The following is a 17,678-nucleotide window of genomic DNA, read 5'->3' as shown; positions in this document are numbered from 1 at the left end:
ATGGAGAAACTGGAACTCTCGTGCATTGCTGATGGGAACGTAAATAGTACAGCCACTGTGGAAAACAGTGTGGCAGTTCTCCCCTCAAATTAAACATTGAATTAGCAAATGATTCATCAATTCTACTTTTGAGTATATACTTAAAGAATTGAAATCAGGTACTCAGACTGATTCTTGTACACCAACGCTTGTAGCAGCATTGTTCACAATAGCCGAAAAGTGGAAACAACTCAAATGCTCATCGACAGATGACTGAATAGACAAAAAGTAATACATACACATTACTCAGTCCTAAAATGGAAAGATATTCTGACACGTGCTGAAACATGGAAGAACCTTGAAGACATTATGCTAAGTGAAATAAACCAGACACAAAAGGACAAGTATTGTGTGATCCATATGAAGTACATACAGCAGTCAAGTTCATAGAGACAGAAAGTAGTTCATAGTTACCAAGGGCTTGGGGGAGGGGAGAATGGGGAGTTATTGTTTCATGGCTGTGGAAGTTCAGTTTGGAGATGGATAGTGGTGATGGTTGCACAGTAATGTAAATGTACTTAATGTCAGTAATCTGTACACTTAAAAATGGTTTAAATCAGTGGTCCCCAACCTTTTTGGCACCAGGGACTGGTTTCATGGAAGACAATTTTTCCATGAACAGGGGTGAGGGGGTGGCGGGGATGATTCAGGCAGTAACGCAAGAAATGGGGAGTGATGGGGAGCAGTAGATGAAGCTTTGCTTGCTCACGTGCCACTCACCTCTCTGCTGTGCAGCCTGGTTCCTAGCAGGCCACGTTCAGGAGGTTGGGGACCCCTGGTTTAAATGGTACATTATACATTGTGTATATTTTACCATAGACACAAAAAAAGATGATAATTCTTCTAACTTCCAACCCCTTTGTTAGTTTTGTGTTTTTGCACTTTAAATGTATTGAAATAAACAGTATACCTTCTTTAGAGTCTAGCCTTTTACCTTAATGTTCTTTGTAAAATTCATTCACGTCGTTAGATGTGATTAGTACCTTTTTTTAATAGCTTTAAAGTATTTGTTAATATGAATAAACCACATTCTTATGTTGATAGACATTGATCCCAGTTTAGTTTTATTTTTTGCTATTTTGAATAGGGCTCCTCTTATACATCTGTCTGTGTAGGTGACACATGAACATATTTCTAGTAAGTAAGTACCTGAAAGAGGAATTGCTGGGTCATCAGATAAGCCTACCACAGTCTGTGGGAGGTCCAGTTGTTCCTTATCCTCATCAGCACTTGAGTATTCCAGTTTGTTTAGGTATTGCAGTGGGTTTGTGGTGGTATCTCATTGTGGTTTTAATTTATATATTTCTGATGACTAATGATGTTGACCATCTTTTAATAAGTTCATTGACCATTTGGATATCCTTTTTTGTGAAGTATCTTTTACCAATTTTTCTATTGGATTGTCTTTGTTTTCCTAATTGATTTGTAGAAGTTCTTTATTCTGCCTTTGTGAGATACATGTAACCCCCCAAATATTCCCACACAGTGGCTTGCTTTTTTTACTGTCTTAATGGTGCCTCTTAATGAGCAGAAATCTTTAATTTTAATGTAGCAAAATCTATCACTCTTTTCTTCTATGGCTAGTGCTTTTGTGTTCTGCTTAAGAAACCTTTGCCTTAACTCAAAGCCCTGAGGATATTCTCCTATGCTATCTTCTAGTACTTTTATGCTTTCACTGTTTGCATTTAGATCTACAGGGTACTTGGAATTGATTTTTGTGTATGATGTAAGTTTGGTGGGGAATGGGTTGAGATTCATTTCTTTTTTCATTTGGATAGCTGACACAGCATCGTGTATTTACCCACTATACTTCAGTGCCACCTTTGTCCAAGAGAAGTGAAAGCATATGTCCATCCAGAAACTTGTATACTAATATTCATAACAGTGTTATTTGTAATAGCCCAAAACTGAAAACGACCTCAAATGTTTATTAACAGATCAGTGGATAAACAAAATGTGATATATCTATACAGGATACTGCTGAGCAATAGAAAGCGATGAACTACTGATGCCTGCAGCAATATGTATAAAACTCAGTCTGTATAAAACTGAGGGGAAGAAGCCAGACAAAAATAGTGCAATGTAGATGATTTCATTTCTGCAAAATTCTAGAAAATACAAACTAATCTATAGTGATAATAAAGCAGATTGGTGGTTTTCTGGGGAATAGGGGACAGGGGGGGCAAGAGGTTGGAATGAAAGGGGCATTAATTTCACAGGTGTGTAACATCTCAAGTCTCATTGATTAAACATCTTAAATATGTACAGTTTTTGTATACATAAAGTTGTTAAAAATAAAACAGGAAAGACTTGTGACTTCTTTGTTTCATGGATTATCCAGAGCATTGATAAACTTCTAAACATTTGTGGATTTTTAGTTACCTTGTTGTTGTCCATTTTGTTGTTGTTCTTGTTGCCTTGATTTGTAGCTTAATTTTGTTATGGGCAGAGCATGCTTTTAACATGTTAATCCTTGAACATTTTTGAGACTTGCTTTATGGACCAGAATATGGTCAATTTTGGTAAATGTTCCGTGTATATTTGGAAAGAATGTGTATTTGTAGTTGCTGGTTGTAATTTTCTATAAAAGTCAATTAGGTCAGTTTTGTAAAATGTAAATCTAATTATTTCATGATCTCATTTATTTAGTTTTAAATTGAAGTGGAGTTGATGTACAGTATTTCAGGTATACAGCAAAGTGATTCAGTTTATATATACATATGAACGTATATACATGTGTTACAGGGAAGAGCTAAATCAGACTCCATGTTAGATCTGTTTGTTTTACATTAACCTTTGTATTCTATTGCTTTTGCTACAAGTTTAGAATGTTGCTTTATAGCCTGAAATATACAGGATAGTGCATTCTCAGACCTCTGACCTTTGGGGGTATAATTCTTTTCCGTTCATTAAAGTTGCAGAGCAGAGAATGGCATTTCCCTTGTTGGGGGTTGACAGGAACATCGTGACCTGACTTACATGGACAGCTGCAGGAACAAAAGATTCTGGCACCAGGAAGTCTGCAATAACCAACAACACCCCCTCCCTTTTTAGTATAAAAGAAACCTGAATTCTAACTCATGGTTTTTTTGACAGACACGAGTCTGCCATCCTCTTGGTCTGCCGGCTTTCCCAATAAAGTATTCCTTGCCTCAACACCTTATCTCTGATTCATTGGCCTGTCACGTGGCGAGCAGAGCGAGCTTGGACTCAGTTACATATTCATTCTTTTTCAGATTCTTTTCCATTATAGGTTATTACAAGATATTGAATATAGTTTCCTGTGCTATACGGTAGGTCCTTGTTTATTTTATATATCATAGTTTGTACAATTCATTCATCTGTTGATAGACACTTAGGTTGCTCCTGTGTATTGGCTATTGTAAATATTGCTGCTACGAACATTTGGGTGCATGAATCTTTTTTAATATCTTTTCATCTTTTCTGGGTATATGCCAGAAGTGGGATTACTGGGTCATATGGTAACTCTATTTTTAGTTTTTTAAGGAACCTCCATACTGTTTTCCATAGTGGCTGCACCAATTTACATTCCCACCAACAGTGTAGGAAGGTTCCATTTTCTCGACACTCTCTCCAGCATTTATTATTGTAGACTTTTTGATGATGGCCATTCTGACCAGTGTGAGGTGGTACCTCATTGTAGTTTCTAATTTCATTTCTCTGATAATTAGCGATGTTGAGCATCTTTTCATGAGCCTGTTGGCCACCTGTGTGTCTTCTTTGGAGAAATGTCTATTTAGGTCTTCTGCCCATTTTTTTGATTGGATTGTTTGTTTTTTGATATTGAGCTATATGAACTGTTTGTATAATTTGGAGATTAATCCCTTGTTGGTCGCATTGTTTGCAAATATTTTCTCACAGTTCGTAGGTTGTCTTTTTTGTTTTGTTTATGGTTTCCTGTGATGTGCAAAACCTTTTAAGTTTAATTAGGTCCCATTTGCTTATTTTTGCTTTTGTTTCCATTACTCCAGGAGACAGATCCAAAAAAATATTACTGTTATTTATGTGAGTATTCTGCCTGTGTTTTCCTCTAGGAGTTTTATAGTATCTGGTCTTACATTTAGGTTTTTAATCCATTTTGAGTTTATTTTTATATATGGTGTTAGAGAATGTTCTAATTTCATTTTTTACATTGGCTCCAGTTTTACCAGCACGACATATTGAAGAGACTATCTTTTCTCCATTGTACTTGCCTCCTTTGTCATAGATTAATTGACCATAAGTGTGTGGGTTTATTTCCAGGCTTTGTGTCCTGTTCCATTGATCTATGTGTCTGCTTTTATGCCAGTACCATACTGTTTTGATTACTGTAGCATTCTAGTATATAGTCTGAAGTCAAGGAGTGTGATTCCTCCAGCTCCATTCTTCTTTCTCAAGGTTGTTTTGGCTATTTGGGGCCTTTTGTGTTTACATACAAATTAAAAAAAAATTTGTTTTAGATCAGTGAAAAATGCCGTTGCAAATTTGATATGGATTGCATTTTATGATCTTTGTCTGCTTGTTCTATCAGTTATATAGATAGATATTTTGATCTCCAATATCATATGAATTTGTCTCTCCTTTTAGTTCTGTCAATTCTTACTACATTTGCAAGTGTGAAGCAGAATTGCCATATTTCCCTAGAGTATTGTCCCTTTTATTGTTTTGAAACTTCCTTCCCATTTCTAATAATGATATTTACCTAAAACTTGATTTTACCTATTGTCAGTAAAGCTTTAAGCCAGCTTGTTTTGATTAGTGTTTACATTGTTCTTATGGTATATCGTTTTCTATCTTTTTACTTTCAACCTTTCAGAGTTTTTATACTTAAAATATGTCTCATGTAAACAATATAATTGAGGTGTTTTAAATTGATCTGAAAATCTTGCCTTTTATTTGGAATACATATATATTTACAGTTGATGGAAATACTGATATATTTGAGTTTAAATCTACCATTTCACTGTTTGTTTTCCCTTTGTTGCACTTATTTTCTCTTTTTCTTTTTTGCCTTCTTTGTATTATTTTTTATGGCCCGTTCTTTCTTCACCATTAGCTCTCTTATTATTCTTGTAGTAGTTACCCTAGAGGTTTCTACATGCATCTTTGACTTATTAAATTTAGCATAATTTAGTATGGTTACTACCTCCTGGACATGTTAGTTCCATTTACTCCCTCCTGTGTTTTATAGTGTTATTGCTAATATCCAGTCTGTCACTCTAAGTCTTTTGATTGGAGCATTTGTCCATTGACACTTAAGATAATTATTGATAGATATGTATTTATTGCCATTTTAAACCTTGTTTTCCAGTTGATTTTGTATTTGTTCTTTTTTCCTTTCTCTTTGTTTTTCCTTTTGTGGTTGGAGGGTTTTATAGTATGCTTGTGTTCTCTTGTTTTTGTTTTTTTGTGAACATATTATATGTTTTTGATTTGTGGTTACCTTGTTTTTCAAGTATGCTAATCCATTACTTTATCTACTTACTTTAGACTGGTAGTCACTCAAACACATTCTAAAAAAAAAAAAAGAAACCTACATTTTCTTACTCTTCTCCCCACATTTTATGATTTTGACGTCCTCTTTCACATCCTCACGTTTACCCTTTCACTGTTCATTGTAGTCATCATTGCTTTCATCAATTTTTTTTTTCTTTTTAATCTGTGTACTGGCTTAAGTGATTTACTTTCCAATTGTGTTTTTCTCTTTCCTGTAGATTCTTGCTTCTTTTCTTTCTTTTTTTAACTCTTTGGAGCCCTCAATACCTTTTTTTTAAAGTCTTTATTGAATTTGTTACAATATTGCTTCTATTTTATGTCTTGCTTTTTGGCCGAGAGGCATGTGGGATCTTAGCTCCCTGAGCAGGGATCGAACCCACACCCCTTGCATTGCAAGGCAAAGTCTTAATCACTGGACTGCCAGGGAAGTCCCGCTTCTTTTCTATTTAGAGAAGACTGTGAATCTTTAAAATATATATATATTTAGTATTGTATTCTTTTAGCTTTTGCTTGTCTGAGAAATTCTTTATCTCTCCTTCTAGAATAGAATGATAATCTTGCTGTGTAGAGTATCCCAGGTTGCTGGTTTTTCCATTTCAGAATTTGCATATATCTTGCTGCTCCCTCTGGCCTGCAACGTTTCTATAGAGAACCCAGCTGATAGCCTTATGGGGGTTCCTTTGTTATTAACTCTTTGTTTTTCTCTCTCTGCCTTTAGACTCCTCTCTTTAACTTTTGCCATTTTAATTATAATTTGTCTTGTTATAGGTCTGTTTGGGTTCATCTTGTTTGAGAACTCTGTACTTCCTGTAGCTGGATATCTGTTTTCTTCTTTGGGTTTGGGGAGTTTTCAGCTGTAGTTTCTTCAGATATATTTTCAATCTCCTTTTCTCTTTGTTCTCCTTCTGGGGTCCCCATTATGTGTAGATTGGCATGCTTTATATTATTCCACAGGTCTCGTATATTGCTTTTTGTTTTAAATTTGTCTTTCTGTCTGCTGTTCTGATTGGGTGATTTCCATTATTCTATCTTCCAGATCATTTATTCATTCTTTTGCATTATCCAGTTTGCTATTTCTTGCCTTTAGCTTGGCTTTCATCTCAGCAAATGAGTTTACTTGGCTCCTCCTTGTAGTTGCTAGTTCCTTTTTTACAGAATCTGCATTCTATCAATAGCCTTTCTTAATTCCTTCAGTATTTTTATTACCTCCTTTTTGAACTTGGAGTGCGGTGGACTGGAAAGGTCTATTTCACTGTTCTTTCTGGGGAATTCTCTTGATTTTTTGGGAGTGATTCCACTGCTTCTTCATTTTACTTATATTTCTGTGACTCTGTGAGTTTAGGAGAAACAGTTATGTAGTGTGGTCTTAAAGGGCTGTTTTTATGTGGGAGCATCCTTGTGTAGCCTGCATGAGTCTAATATTTTTGGGGTGAAGTCTGTTTTTCTTATGGATGCGTGCCGCATCTTTCCTCAGTGTGTATTGGCTGTTATCCCCTTGATAGAGGATGTGACTGGTGTTGTGGTGACCAGAGCCTGCACCGTGGTGACCAAAGCCTTCTCTTTGCTCTGTGGTTGTCACAGCCCTGTTGAGGGCAGGGTCTGCTCCCCATTTGTTGGAGTAGAAGCCCCCAAATCTGTTTCTGAGCTGAGGGGTGAAGTAGGTGGACTGGAGCATGCCGGCTGGGAGAGGAGCCACTGAGTATGCTTTCACAAGAGCTGTCCACCAGGGAGTGCACTTTTTGGTATTGCTGTCATCTGTTGTGTAGGCTTACAAAGTACACTGTTGTTGGCATTGCCCTCAGCTACACCTTAATCATGGAAATTCAGGCAGTGATCTTTGGTGTCCCTCAGGCACTGTGCTCACAAAGCCACTAGCGCAGATCCGTAGGTGCAGATCCACCAAAGTCAGGCACCAGGACCTCAGTAGTTGCACATTTTGACCTGCTGTGGAAGCTACAGAATCAGCCCAGACTCCAGCCCCACCTCTGCATGTGCCCACAAAGCCTGCAGCTGCTAATGCTAGACCCACTCCAGCCAAGGGAGCACCAGTAATCCACTTGGATGTCCTGTAGGTGCTCAGTTTACAAAGGCCAGGTGATGGCGGTGTAAGTCTGTGGATTGCACAGCCATGGGGAAAGGGCACAGATTTCAACTCTGCTTCCTGAGTCATGGGGCCCCTGGGGATTGGCTCAGATTTTAGCCTCACCTCTCTCTGCCTGTGGGCAACTCATACTCCCAGAGCTGGTAGAAGTGGAGCTGCACTGGCTGTGAACATGCCAAGAGTGAAGCTGCTATGGTGGGAGGCCTCACCCCTCCCTTTGAGCACCTGTTAATGTGCTTCTATGCCAGACCGAGGTTCCATCCCAGTACACCTCTGTTTGCAGCCCACACCAACCTCCCAGGCCCTTCAGGCTGTTTCTGCACAGGCAACCGCAGTGCTCTCTCCAGGTCTGTCTGCTGAAGCCAGAGTTTCAGTATGCAGCCCCTGAACACATCAGCAGGTGTGTTTCTCAGGCTTGGGAATGCAGCAAGGTGGCATGGGCCCACTGTGCTGGTCTCTCTCTGTTCTGCCAGCCACAAGCTGATTGTTGCACTCTCCTCTGAGCTTCTGAAGCTCCCTTTCTGTCCAGTCTGATCTCTGAGCTGGTGAAGGGGTTCCCAAAGTGAGGGAACCTTGCCTCCTCTTTCACAGCTCCCTCCTAGGGGTGCAGGGCCTGTCCTGATTCCTTTTTTTTCCCTCTCATCCTACTGGGTTATGTGGTGCTCTTTACTGTAATTTTGGTTTTTTAAATCTTCTGCCAGTGTTCGTAGGTATTCTGTGAGAATTGCTCCACATGGGCATGTATTTTTGTTGAGTTTGTGGGAGGAGGTGAGCTTTATATTCTTCTATTCCGCCATCTTGACTCTCATCTATTTTGCTTTTTAACCTATTTATTGAGTCCTCAATTTCATTTATTGGATTTTTTTAAGTTCTATAATTTCTTTGACTTTTCTTTATGATTTTCAGGTTTTTGCTGAAATTCTCCATTTTGTCACTTACTTTTTTTTAATACTTAGTTGCTTTAAAATCCTTGTATGATAATTCTGTACCTGTATCTTCTAAGGGTTTATTTCTATTGTCTTTTATTATTTTGATTTTTAGCTAATTTTTTTGTCATGCTATGTTACAGCTAGTTGGATGCTGGTCATTGTGTATAAAAATTATAGAGTTAATTTGAGTCTCTGGATCGCTCTTACTTCAGAGAAGATTTACATTTGTTTCTAGCGTGCAGGTAGCCTAGGAGCATATACTTTAGTTTAATCCATTCATTGAGCAGATTCAAAGCTGGGCTTCAGTTTCTATAAGGGCTCTTCAATTTGGAGTTCATACTCCTGAGTTATAGCACGTAAGGGGTACCAGTTCAAAGGTTAAAATGTTTACCTGTGCCCTTCCTTCTGAGTGGACTCTGAACCTCAAGTTTTCCCTCAGCCTTTGAGACTGTAGTAACTTATGTTGAGCTCTAAAGACTTTTAGATATTATTTTCTGTTTAATTTTTCTTGTCTCTTAGCTGCTTCTTGAGAATTTACAGATACCTCAGAGGGAAAGTGGTGCCAAATGCCATTTCACCTCCCCGGCTTTCTTTTCTCTATAAGATCTCAGCTTTTCAAATCCTCGCTGTCTTGGTAGCTCTCTGATGCCTTCAAATAAATGTTTGTTTGTTTAATTTTATCCAGCTTTTATTGTGTTTTATGGCAGTAAGATTCATTTCAAATAAACTAGTCTGCCGTTTTTGAGAAAAGTCAGCACCACTTGGATTTATATGTTTTTACTTCTGTTTTCTCAAATTGTTCTTTTTCTTTGATAATAAGGAAAGCTGAAGCATACAGAGATTTTGCTTCAAACCAAATTCCTAGTTAGTGACTCAAGTGAGATTAGAATCCAGGTTTCCTGACTTCTGGTACTGAATGTAGTGCTTTTTACCTGGTATGCACAATAGAAATACTGCAGTAGTATTGAACATTATATTCTTCTGATATTGCCTATTCTGCTTAGAAGCATTCTTTTCCATCAGTTTACAGGTAGAAGACTTAGGCTTTGTTGATTGCAGTGTGCCTAAATTAACACTGTAAGTATGTCCTAAGAAACGGAGTGTCTGTAAGTTAGTTAATACTTCAAATGCACAAGAGCAATCTACTATTTGAAGGATCCCTGCAGTGAATGCTTTTGTGAAGTCAGGAATAATTCTAGAAATGTAAATTATACCCCACTAATTTGTCAGTTTTATAAATTTGGCTTTTAATGTTTCCTTAAAGTTGGTTGTCTCTGATGTTGACTTTTCTATCCTCAAAATGTCTTCCTGTTGATAAGATATTGTTACTTCAACTAATTGAAGTTGATAGTACTCTGAGGGACAGCAAATATCAAAATCCACGAGGGTAAATTGCTTTGAATGTCTTTTATAAGTAAAGGAACATATAAAAATCAATGATACTGTGGTAGCAGAATTAAATTATCTTGAGACTGTTTTCTTCAAATATATGATTCATTTGAACATTTTAATGTTTCATTCAAGAGAGACATTTAGATCATAGCTATGTCCACGACAGCGTGCTGCAATGGTCAGGTGCATTAGCTCAGCTGGCCTTGGTGCACAGGTAAAGTGGTCTTCTGGGCAGGCAGGGATGTTTCTTGACGTTCTTAAGAAGGCAACAGCTCTACGCTCCTGCATCCAGTTGACTAGACAGTTCATTTTTTGGGCTCCTGGAATTTCCTTTACTCCAGGTTTTACCAAGCTCAGCTACTTAACTGTACTTATACTTAAGAATATCTAAAGGATCTTTGTTTCATTCATTTGTCAGGATCAGTGGCTTGCAGTCTTTCTCCTCAGATGTGAGTAGAGGAAAGCATTCACGGTGCAACATACTTGTGTTGCTGAGGCTGCTCTCTGTGTGTGTCTGTGGCACAGCCATGAGGTATCAGTCCTGAAGTGCTGGCTGGAACTCCACTCCTTTCTCTGGCACTCCTCTGCAGCCATCCATTGTACTGAAGACACTGGTTAGAATATACCATTCTATACTTGGATGATTCTGGTCCTGCAGGCCTATGTTGATTTGGCCTTTCATCAAATTGCTTTCACTGAATAGTTCTTTGGTGTTGTACCACAAGCCTGTGTTGAGGAATGTTAAAGAGACACCTGTGGAAATTCACTATGTAGTCTAAGGGTGTTCAGCCATTATTAACAATTAAATTGCCCAAAGTTGACATAAAATAAGTTGTATTTAAAAGATAGGTAATAAATATTTTAAACTCATCACTTTCTAAATATTTGACTGCATTTTATGATTATCTGTGCTCTTGAGATTATTTACATCTTATATATTTGTATGAAGAAAATACTACATGATGTACTGTTGCCTATCTCTTTGCAACTCCAAGTTCAGAAACTACATCATGTTGGTAGCTTGAATTTGGCCATGGCTGGAGTATTTACAGCATAGTGCCTCAAATCAGTGCCTCCTCCTCCAAACCAGTTGTGAAACATCTAGCAGCTGACTACTGGATGTTGTTGAAGGTGTGGTATTACAGGTATTACAAAAATCTGTGGGAGAGATTCCTCTTAGATCTTGGAGCAAATAAAGGTATACTTCTCTTCAGACACATGTCTATTTTTATTTTTAAAACTCTGTGATTATTGTTATTAGTCATGTTTCTTGTTTGCTTTGCCTGCTAAGTAACTCAGAGCCAAATTTCCAGCAATTTCCAAAAAAGAAACATTTGTTCCAAGACTCATCTTGTTTTCCCACTGTTGTTTTATTTAGAATTCCTTCTTCCTTTCTTCCCTCCTCTTTTCTCCCTCCCTCTTTCTCTCTTTCTTTTTTCCTCTCTCCTTTCCCCTTTATTTCTTTTGTCCTATGTTATATATCCTTTTCTTTTATATTGTTGCATATATGGATTTATTTTACCTATCTCTAAACATATAAAAAGTAATGTGGAGGTATAAAAATAAACGGTATACTTCTCTATATACTCTTTGAGAGTATAAATACTCCTAAGAGTAATTGATTTTTGAGGGGAGGTGGTGAGGGGCTGAGTGAAATAGGTGAGAAAAATTAAGAGGTCCAAACTTCCAGCTACAAAATAGATGAGTCATAGGGATGAAATGTACAGTATGGGGAAAATGGTCAGTAATAATATATTATCTTTTTATGGTGACAGATGGTAACTGAACTTGCTGTGGTGATCATTTTGTAATGTGCAGAAATATCCAACCATTGTATTGTGCACCAAGAACTAACATAGTGTCTTAGGTTAATTATACTTCAAACAAACAAACTCGTAGAAAAAGAGATCAGAATCGTGGTTACCAGAGGTGTGTGTGTGGGGGGCAGGGGTGGGGATTGGGGGGAAGGGGAATTGGATGAAGGTGATCAAAGCATATAAACTTCCAGTTATGAGATAAATAAGTACTAGGGATGTAATGTACAGCGTGATTAATATAACTAACACTGCTGTATGCTATATGTGAAAGTCAAGAGAGTAAATCCTAACATTTCTCATCACAAGGAAAAAGTATATTTTTTCTTTTTCTTTTGTTTTGTGTCTATATGGAATGATGGGTGTTCGCTAAACTTCTGCGGTAATCATTTCATGATGTATATAAATCAGAGCATTATGCTGCACATGGTAAACTTACACAGGGCTGTATGTCAATTATAGCTCAGTAAAACTGGAAGGAAAAATAAGAGAATAATTGATCATTAAGGATTCTTGCCTTACATATAGCTTTTATCTTGGAATAGTGTTTCTTAAGTCTTCCACTTTAACATGAAAAAAAACTTATGAAATTAAAATATAATTTGGATCTACAGATAGGTTTTATTTACTAAGGGCTCGAGACAAAATCTTGGAGGATTCATTTATTATATTTACTATGATTATTATTAGTGACATACATATTTATTCTATATATCTACCTCCCCCTTTCTAGATAGAATGTAAGTTCCAAGAAGGCAGAATGTATCTCAAGTGTCCAGTACTACATCTTGCATATAGTAGGCATTCCATGAGCATTTTTGAATTAATGAATAAATGAAGAATTCATGAATTTTCTAATGCTCAGTCATTATGAATACAACATTTGGTTTTTAGTGATGATATTATACACACACATACACATATTTAAGAACTTTCATTTTGTACTTATCACTTCCATTGAGGCTCTGTTTCTCTAGATTATAATTTTTCAATTAAATATTCATTGCTAATGACATTTTTTCATTAGTTCTCTGTAGAAATATGGTCACACATCATAAAGAGGAGCAATATGGCATTTTCTACTCATGTGGAAAGAGCAATTATCCTGAACTAAGCCTAGCATTTAATACCTCTGTATCTCTGTGATGGTTCTCATGAATCATTCACTGTAATTCAGCTGCTTTGTTTGTTCTAATATTAGGAAAGGAGAGGAAAGTAACATTTATGGAGAGCCTACTATGTGATAAGTGCTTGCTGTATATTTAATTATGTCTGTTTCATTAACCTTCACAACAACCCAGTGAAGAAGGTACCATTTGTATCCCCATCTTAATAGACCAGGTAATTGGTGCTCAAAGGTATGACATACCTTCCCCACATCACAGCTCCCAGTGATGGGTCTGGCTCTGAAGCCACAGTGCTCCCCTCTGCCACACTGGACTCAACTCCAGGTCATGCTCACTGTCTCCCATCCGTTGCCTCTGCCTCACTCTCTTCTTTCTCAGGTCTCCCTTATACACTGCTTTTATTCCTTTATTCAGTTGATAAAGGACTGTTCCCACTTATTCAACAGGAATGCCAAGCTAAGCAGTTTGGTGTTCAGTGAGTGATTTTTGTCACTGAGGATTTTGTTATAGACAGCTGGTTAGCCAAGGGACAGAAAACAGGCACAGGGAGCTAGAGACATATGGGGCAGATGATCGGTCCCTGGTTGGCAAAATAACGGCCCCCCAAATATCCATATCCTAATCCCTGAAACCTGTTGACTATATTACCCTACATGGCAAAGGGTCTTTGCAGATGTGATTCATGTTAAGGACCTTAACCACAGGAGAGACTATCCAGATTTATCCAGGTGGGCACAGTCTAATCAACATGAATCCTTAAAAGCAGACAACTTTTATGGCTGTGATCAGAGGGAGAGTAACTGCAGAAGAATGATTAGAGAGATACAATGTTGCTGGCTTTGAAGATGAAGGAAGGAACCCAGGTGCCAGAGTATGTAGGCAGCCTCTAGAAACTGGAAAAGACAGGGAAAGGAATTCCTCCCTAGAGTCTCCAGAAAGGAATGCAGCTCTGCTGACACCTTGATTTGTCCAATGAGACTCATGTCAGACAGAATTGTAAGATAGTAAATTGGTGTTTTATTGAATCTACTAAGCTTTGTTACAACAGCTATAAAAAACTAGTATAAGGAAAGAAGTAGCCTGTAGTAGGGCAGTAGGACTTTAACCCTTCTGCTCAGAAATCTTTAGCAGTCCCCTTTCCCACCACTTTCAATCTCACTTGTCTTACCAAACCCTCCAGATTCTGTGTGATCTGCCCAGGTTGCATTTCTCAGTGGTGACCTCTCCTAGCTCAACTCTGGTGAGGCCTCACGAACAGACCATTTTCAGTTTCCTGTCCATACATGATGTTCTTTTCCCAGGAAGTTTCCCCCCCTGCTTCCGTTGCTTCTTTTGATTACTTCTGCCCTCTTTGATCCCTGTCTTTTCTGATCAGCTCTAGCACTGATGTCTAGGAGACACAATAATATTCACACATTCTATCTTTATCAAATTTTCTTAATTTTAACATTATATGCTATTTTGTATTGGTTGTTACTTTTTAAAAAGCCACATATTATTCTGTAATCTATTAGAAGCTGTGATTTAGTGAAAAGATCACATGCTTCGAGTTACAACTTAGAAATTTTCTAGCTGTGCACTTTTGGCAAGATACTTAACTTCTCCGAACCTCAGTTTTCATATCTGTAAAATGGAAGTGATGATATCTATCTCACAGGACTTTTGTAAAGATTAAAACATTCTAGGGACGTCCCTGGCAATCCAGTGGTTAAGACTTCACCTTCCAATGCAGGGGGTGCGGGTTCAATCCCTGGCTAGAGAGCTAAGATCCCACATGTCTCCCGGCCAAAACCCCAAAACATAGATCAGAAGCAATATTGTAACAAATGCAATAAAGACTTTAAAAATAGTCCACATCAGGGCTTCCTAGGTGGTGCAGTGGTTAAGAATCCACCTGCCAATGCAGGGGACATGGGTTCGATCCCTGCTCCAGGAAGATGCCGCAGAGCAACTAAGCCTGTGTGCCACAACTACTGAGCCTATGCTTTAGAGCCCGTGCGCCACAACTATTGAGCCCATGTGCTGCAACTACTGAAGGCCACGTGCCTAGAGCCCATGCTCCACAACAAGAGAAGCCACGGCAATGAGGAGCCCACGCACCACAACGAAGGGTAGCCCCCGCACAGCAAAAAAAAAAAAAAAAAAACCAACACAGCCAATAAAATCAATCAATCAAAAAAAAAAAAAAATAGTCCACATCAAAAAAACTTAAAAAAAAAAAACCCAACCCTAGCACCATTAGTTCCTGTGCTCCTGGAGGGCAGAGATAGCATCTTACTCCTCCTCATGCTATCAACACCCCCCTACTGTGCTTAGGCACACAGTAGGCTTACAGACTAACCTCAGCATATTGTCAAACTTTTGCATCTTGTTATAGATTTTGCCATCATTTCTGTACTTGTACACCCACCGTGAACCTTTCAGACAGCACTATATAATGGTTGTCTTAAAAGTCTCAGCTTATTGTATCATCTGTTTAACTTCTGACAGTCCTCTAAATTAATTTTACAAAATATTTACTGAGCCTGAACTTCTCTATATAAATCTCCCCCACCTGTCCATGGCTGCTACTCTTCAGGTGACTCGTTTTATATCATTTCCTGGTCACAACATTCTACCTCCACAGAACTAGCCTGCTGTTTCCTGATGCTCTCGTCAGCTTTCGTTTGATATGGGTGCCATTTTGGGTTTATTGCCCATGGATCCAGGTGTTTCTGTGATAGGTAGGGTGTTTTATAATACATAAGTACTTTCACTGCCTGCATGCTCAAGATTTGGGAAAGCAGGTTATCTGCTCTGGAAACCTTTGCTTTTCATGGTTCTCAGTTTCATCTCTATTTCAAGAAACATTAACCCTTGGCTTCTCTCTTTGGCTACATTCTCCAGTTTTAAATATGTTTCTTCTTCTGCCCTGAGGATCCAGTGAGCAGAGGCTTTCATTTCTTCAGGAAGCCTCTGTTTTTCCCTCTTCTATGCTTATGTCCTGCTGATATCCCTATCAAGTCTGGATCTTTTGCTGGTGAACTTTGCTTTATACCATTGTACTGTGATACATTTTTATGCTAGCATTATGGTGTCTGATATTTGGTTGGCTTGAACTTGCTGGCAGAAATCTTTATAGGCAAGATAATTTATTGCTAAAAATTGAATCCTAAATTTTTCTTAGGAAACCTTTTTTTTTTTCCTCGTACATTTTAGGAGAGACCTTCTTGTCAGCTTTCATTGATTTCCTGTAGCTTGGGTGATTTTTGCAAAGAGTTTCAGACTCTTTTTTTGGAAACACCTGTTTTTGGAAATCAGCATTCATAATTCTTTGAGATTACTTTTAGCTCTTACTCTCTGTATATGGTCAATATTGTGGTTCTTGAATGGTGTGCCTGGGAAGTAGTATTTAACAGGCCCCTTACAGGAATGTTCCCAAACTTTGATCAATGTATAAAATTTATTTTTTCTGACACTGAATCATACTGTTATGCTTTTAGGATGTCATCTGTCAGATGAATCATTTACTTGAACAAACCATGTAATGTACTCTATATTGGGATACAGCTTGTGGCAAATATGCATTTTTAAGTATACCATAATGTCAGCCTAGTGCCAGAGAAAGTGTACTCATTTACTAAAACATTAACTCTTAACCTCATTAATTCTGAGATATTTCAGTCAAGGCAGGAAACAGTTCTCAAAGACATAGAGTGCTGCAAGTTGACTAAGGATAGTAAGATAACCATTGATACTTTTATAGAGATGTAAAGCATGGTTATGTTGTGATAATTAATGCTTTGTGAATATTGCTAACTTTTTATAATGTTATTTTGTCTTTTGATACTTTCATATATATAACCACAAAAGGATATGTGAAGACAGCCTCTGAACATACCAAGTTCTAATATGAGCATATCTAAAGGGAAGGAAGGCTTACTAGGCTGTATATTTGTATTTGCGTTAGGGAAGGAGTGGAATTTTGCATTTCAATTACTCCTCAGGAACCCGAGTTCTGATTACCTTTTAACTTTTTGAAAATAGGTAGCAACATACCTATAGTTATTTCTAACAATGGGACTAAGACTTTCTTAGGCATTTTCATCCTTGTTTTTCCACTCTACAGTACTTTGGGCTCCCCTTTATTGAAACTTGCAGAGCTATTGAACTTGTGATATAATATAATTGGTTTCCAGATTTTACTGAGGGCCAGAGTTTCAGAAATTTGCTTGATTAATTTATTCAGTAAATATTTAGCAAGTATGCATCAAGTTCAAGACTCCATAGGAAAGCTCCAAGAAAGCCAAGGTAATAAAGCACCAGATACCCATATAAATGTTAAATAGATGAAGATCTTTACAATTTTCTTTGCAACCTGAATGTTCACCTCATTCAGAATGACAAAACTCCCTCATGGAAACAAGTTTCATATTTGAAAATCTCTTGCATTTGTGACTTTAAAAATAGTCTCCAAGTGAGGTCACTGCTATGAACCCTCACACTAGATGAGGAAACCAAGAACCCTTTTGGAGATTATTCCCAAGGAACTAGAGAAAGAATGTTGACTAGACTTTCATCTGAACATTAGTTTTATATTTTGACCAGAAGGGTGCACTGTTGTATCTTATTTACTGCTTGGGATGGGGGGAGAGAAAGAAAACAATGATGTTCTTTACACCAACTTAATTTATATATTCTTGTAATTTGCTTTTTCTTTGGAATTTCATTAGCATTCTAGTTTCAATTCTTGACTTCCTGGGTTCTTTTTTAGCCCTTTCTTGGTACCAGTTAGCCAACA

The sequence above is a fragment of the Hippopotamus amphibius genome, chromosome 13, assembly GCF_030028045.1.
Source record: "Hippopotamus amphibius kiboko isolate mHipAmp2 chromosome 13, mHipAmp2.hap2, whole genome shotgun sequence".
Lineage (NCBI taxonomy): Eukaryota > Metazoa > Chordata > Mammalia > Artiodactyla > Hippopotamidae > Hippopotamus > Hippopotamus amphibius.
Note: the sequence above shows the minus strand (reverse complement) of the source record.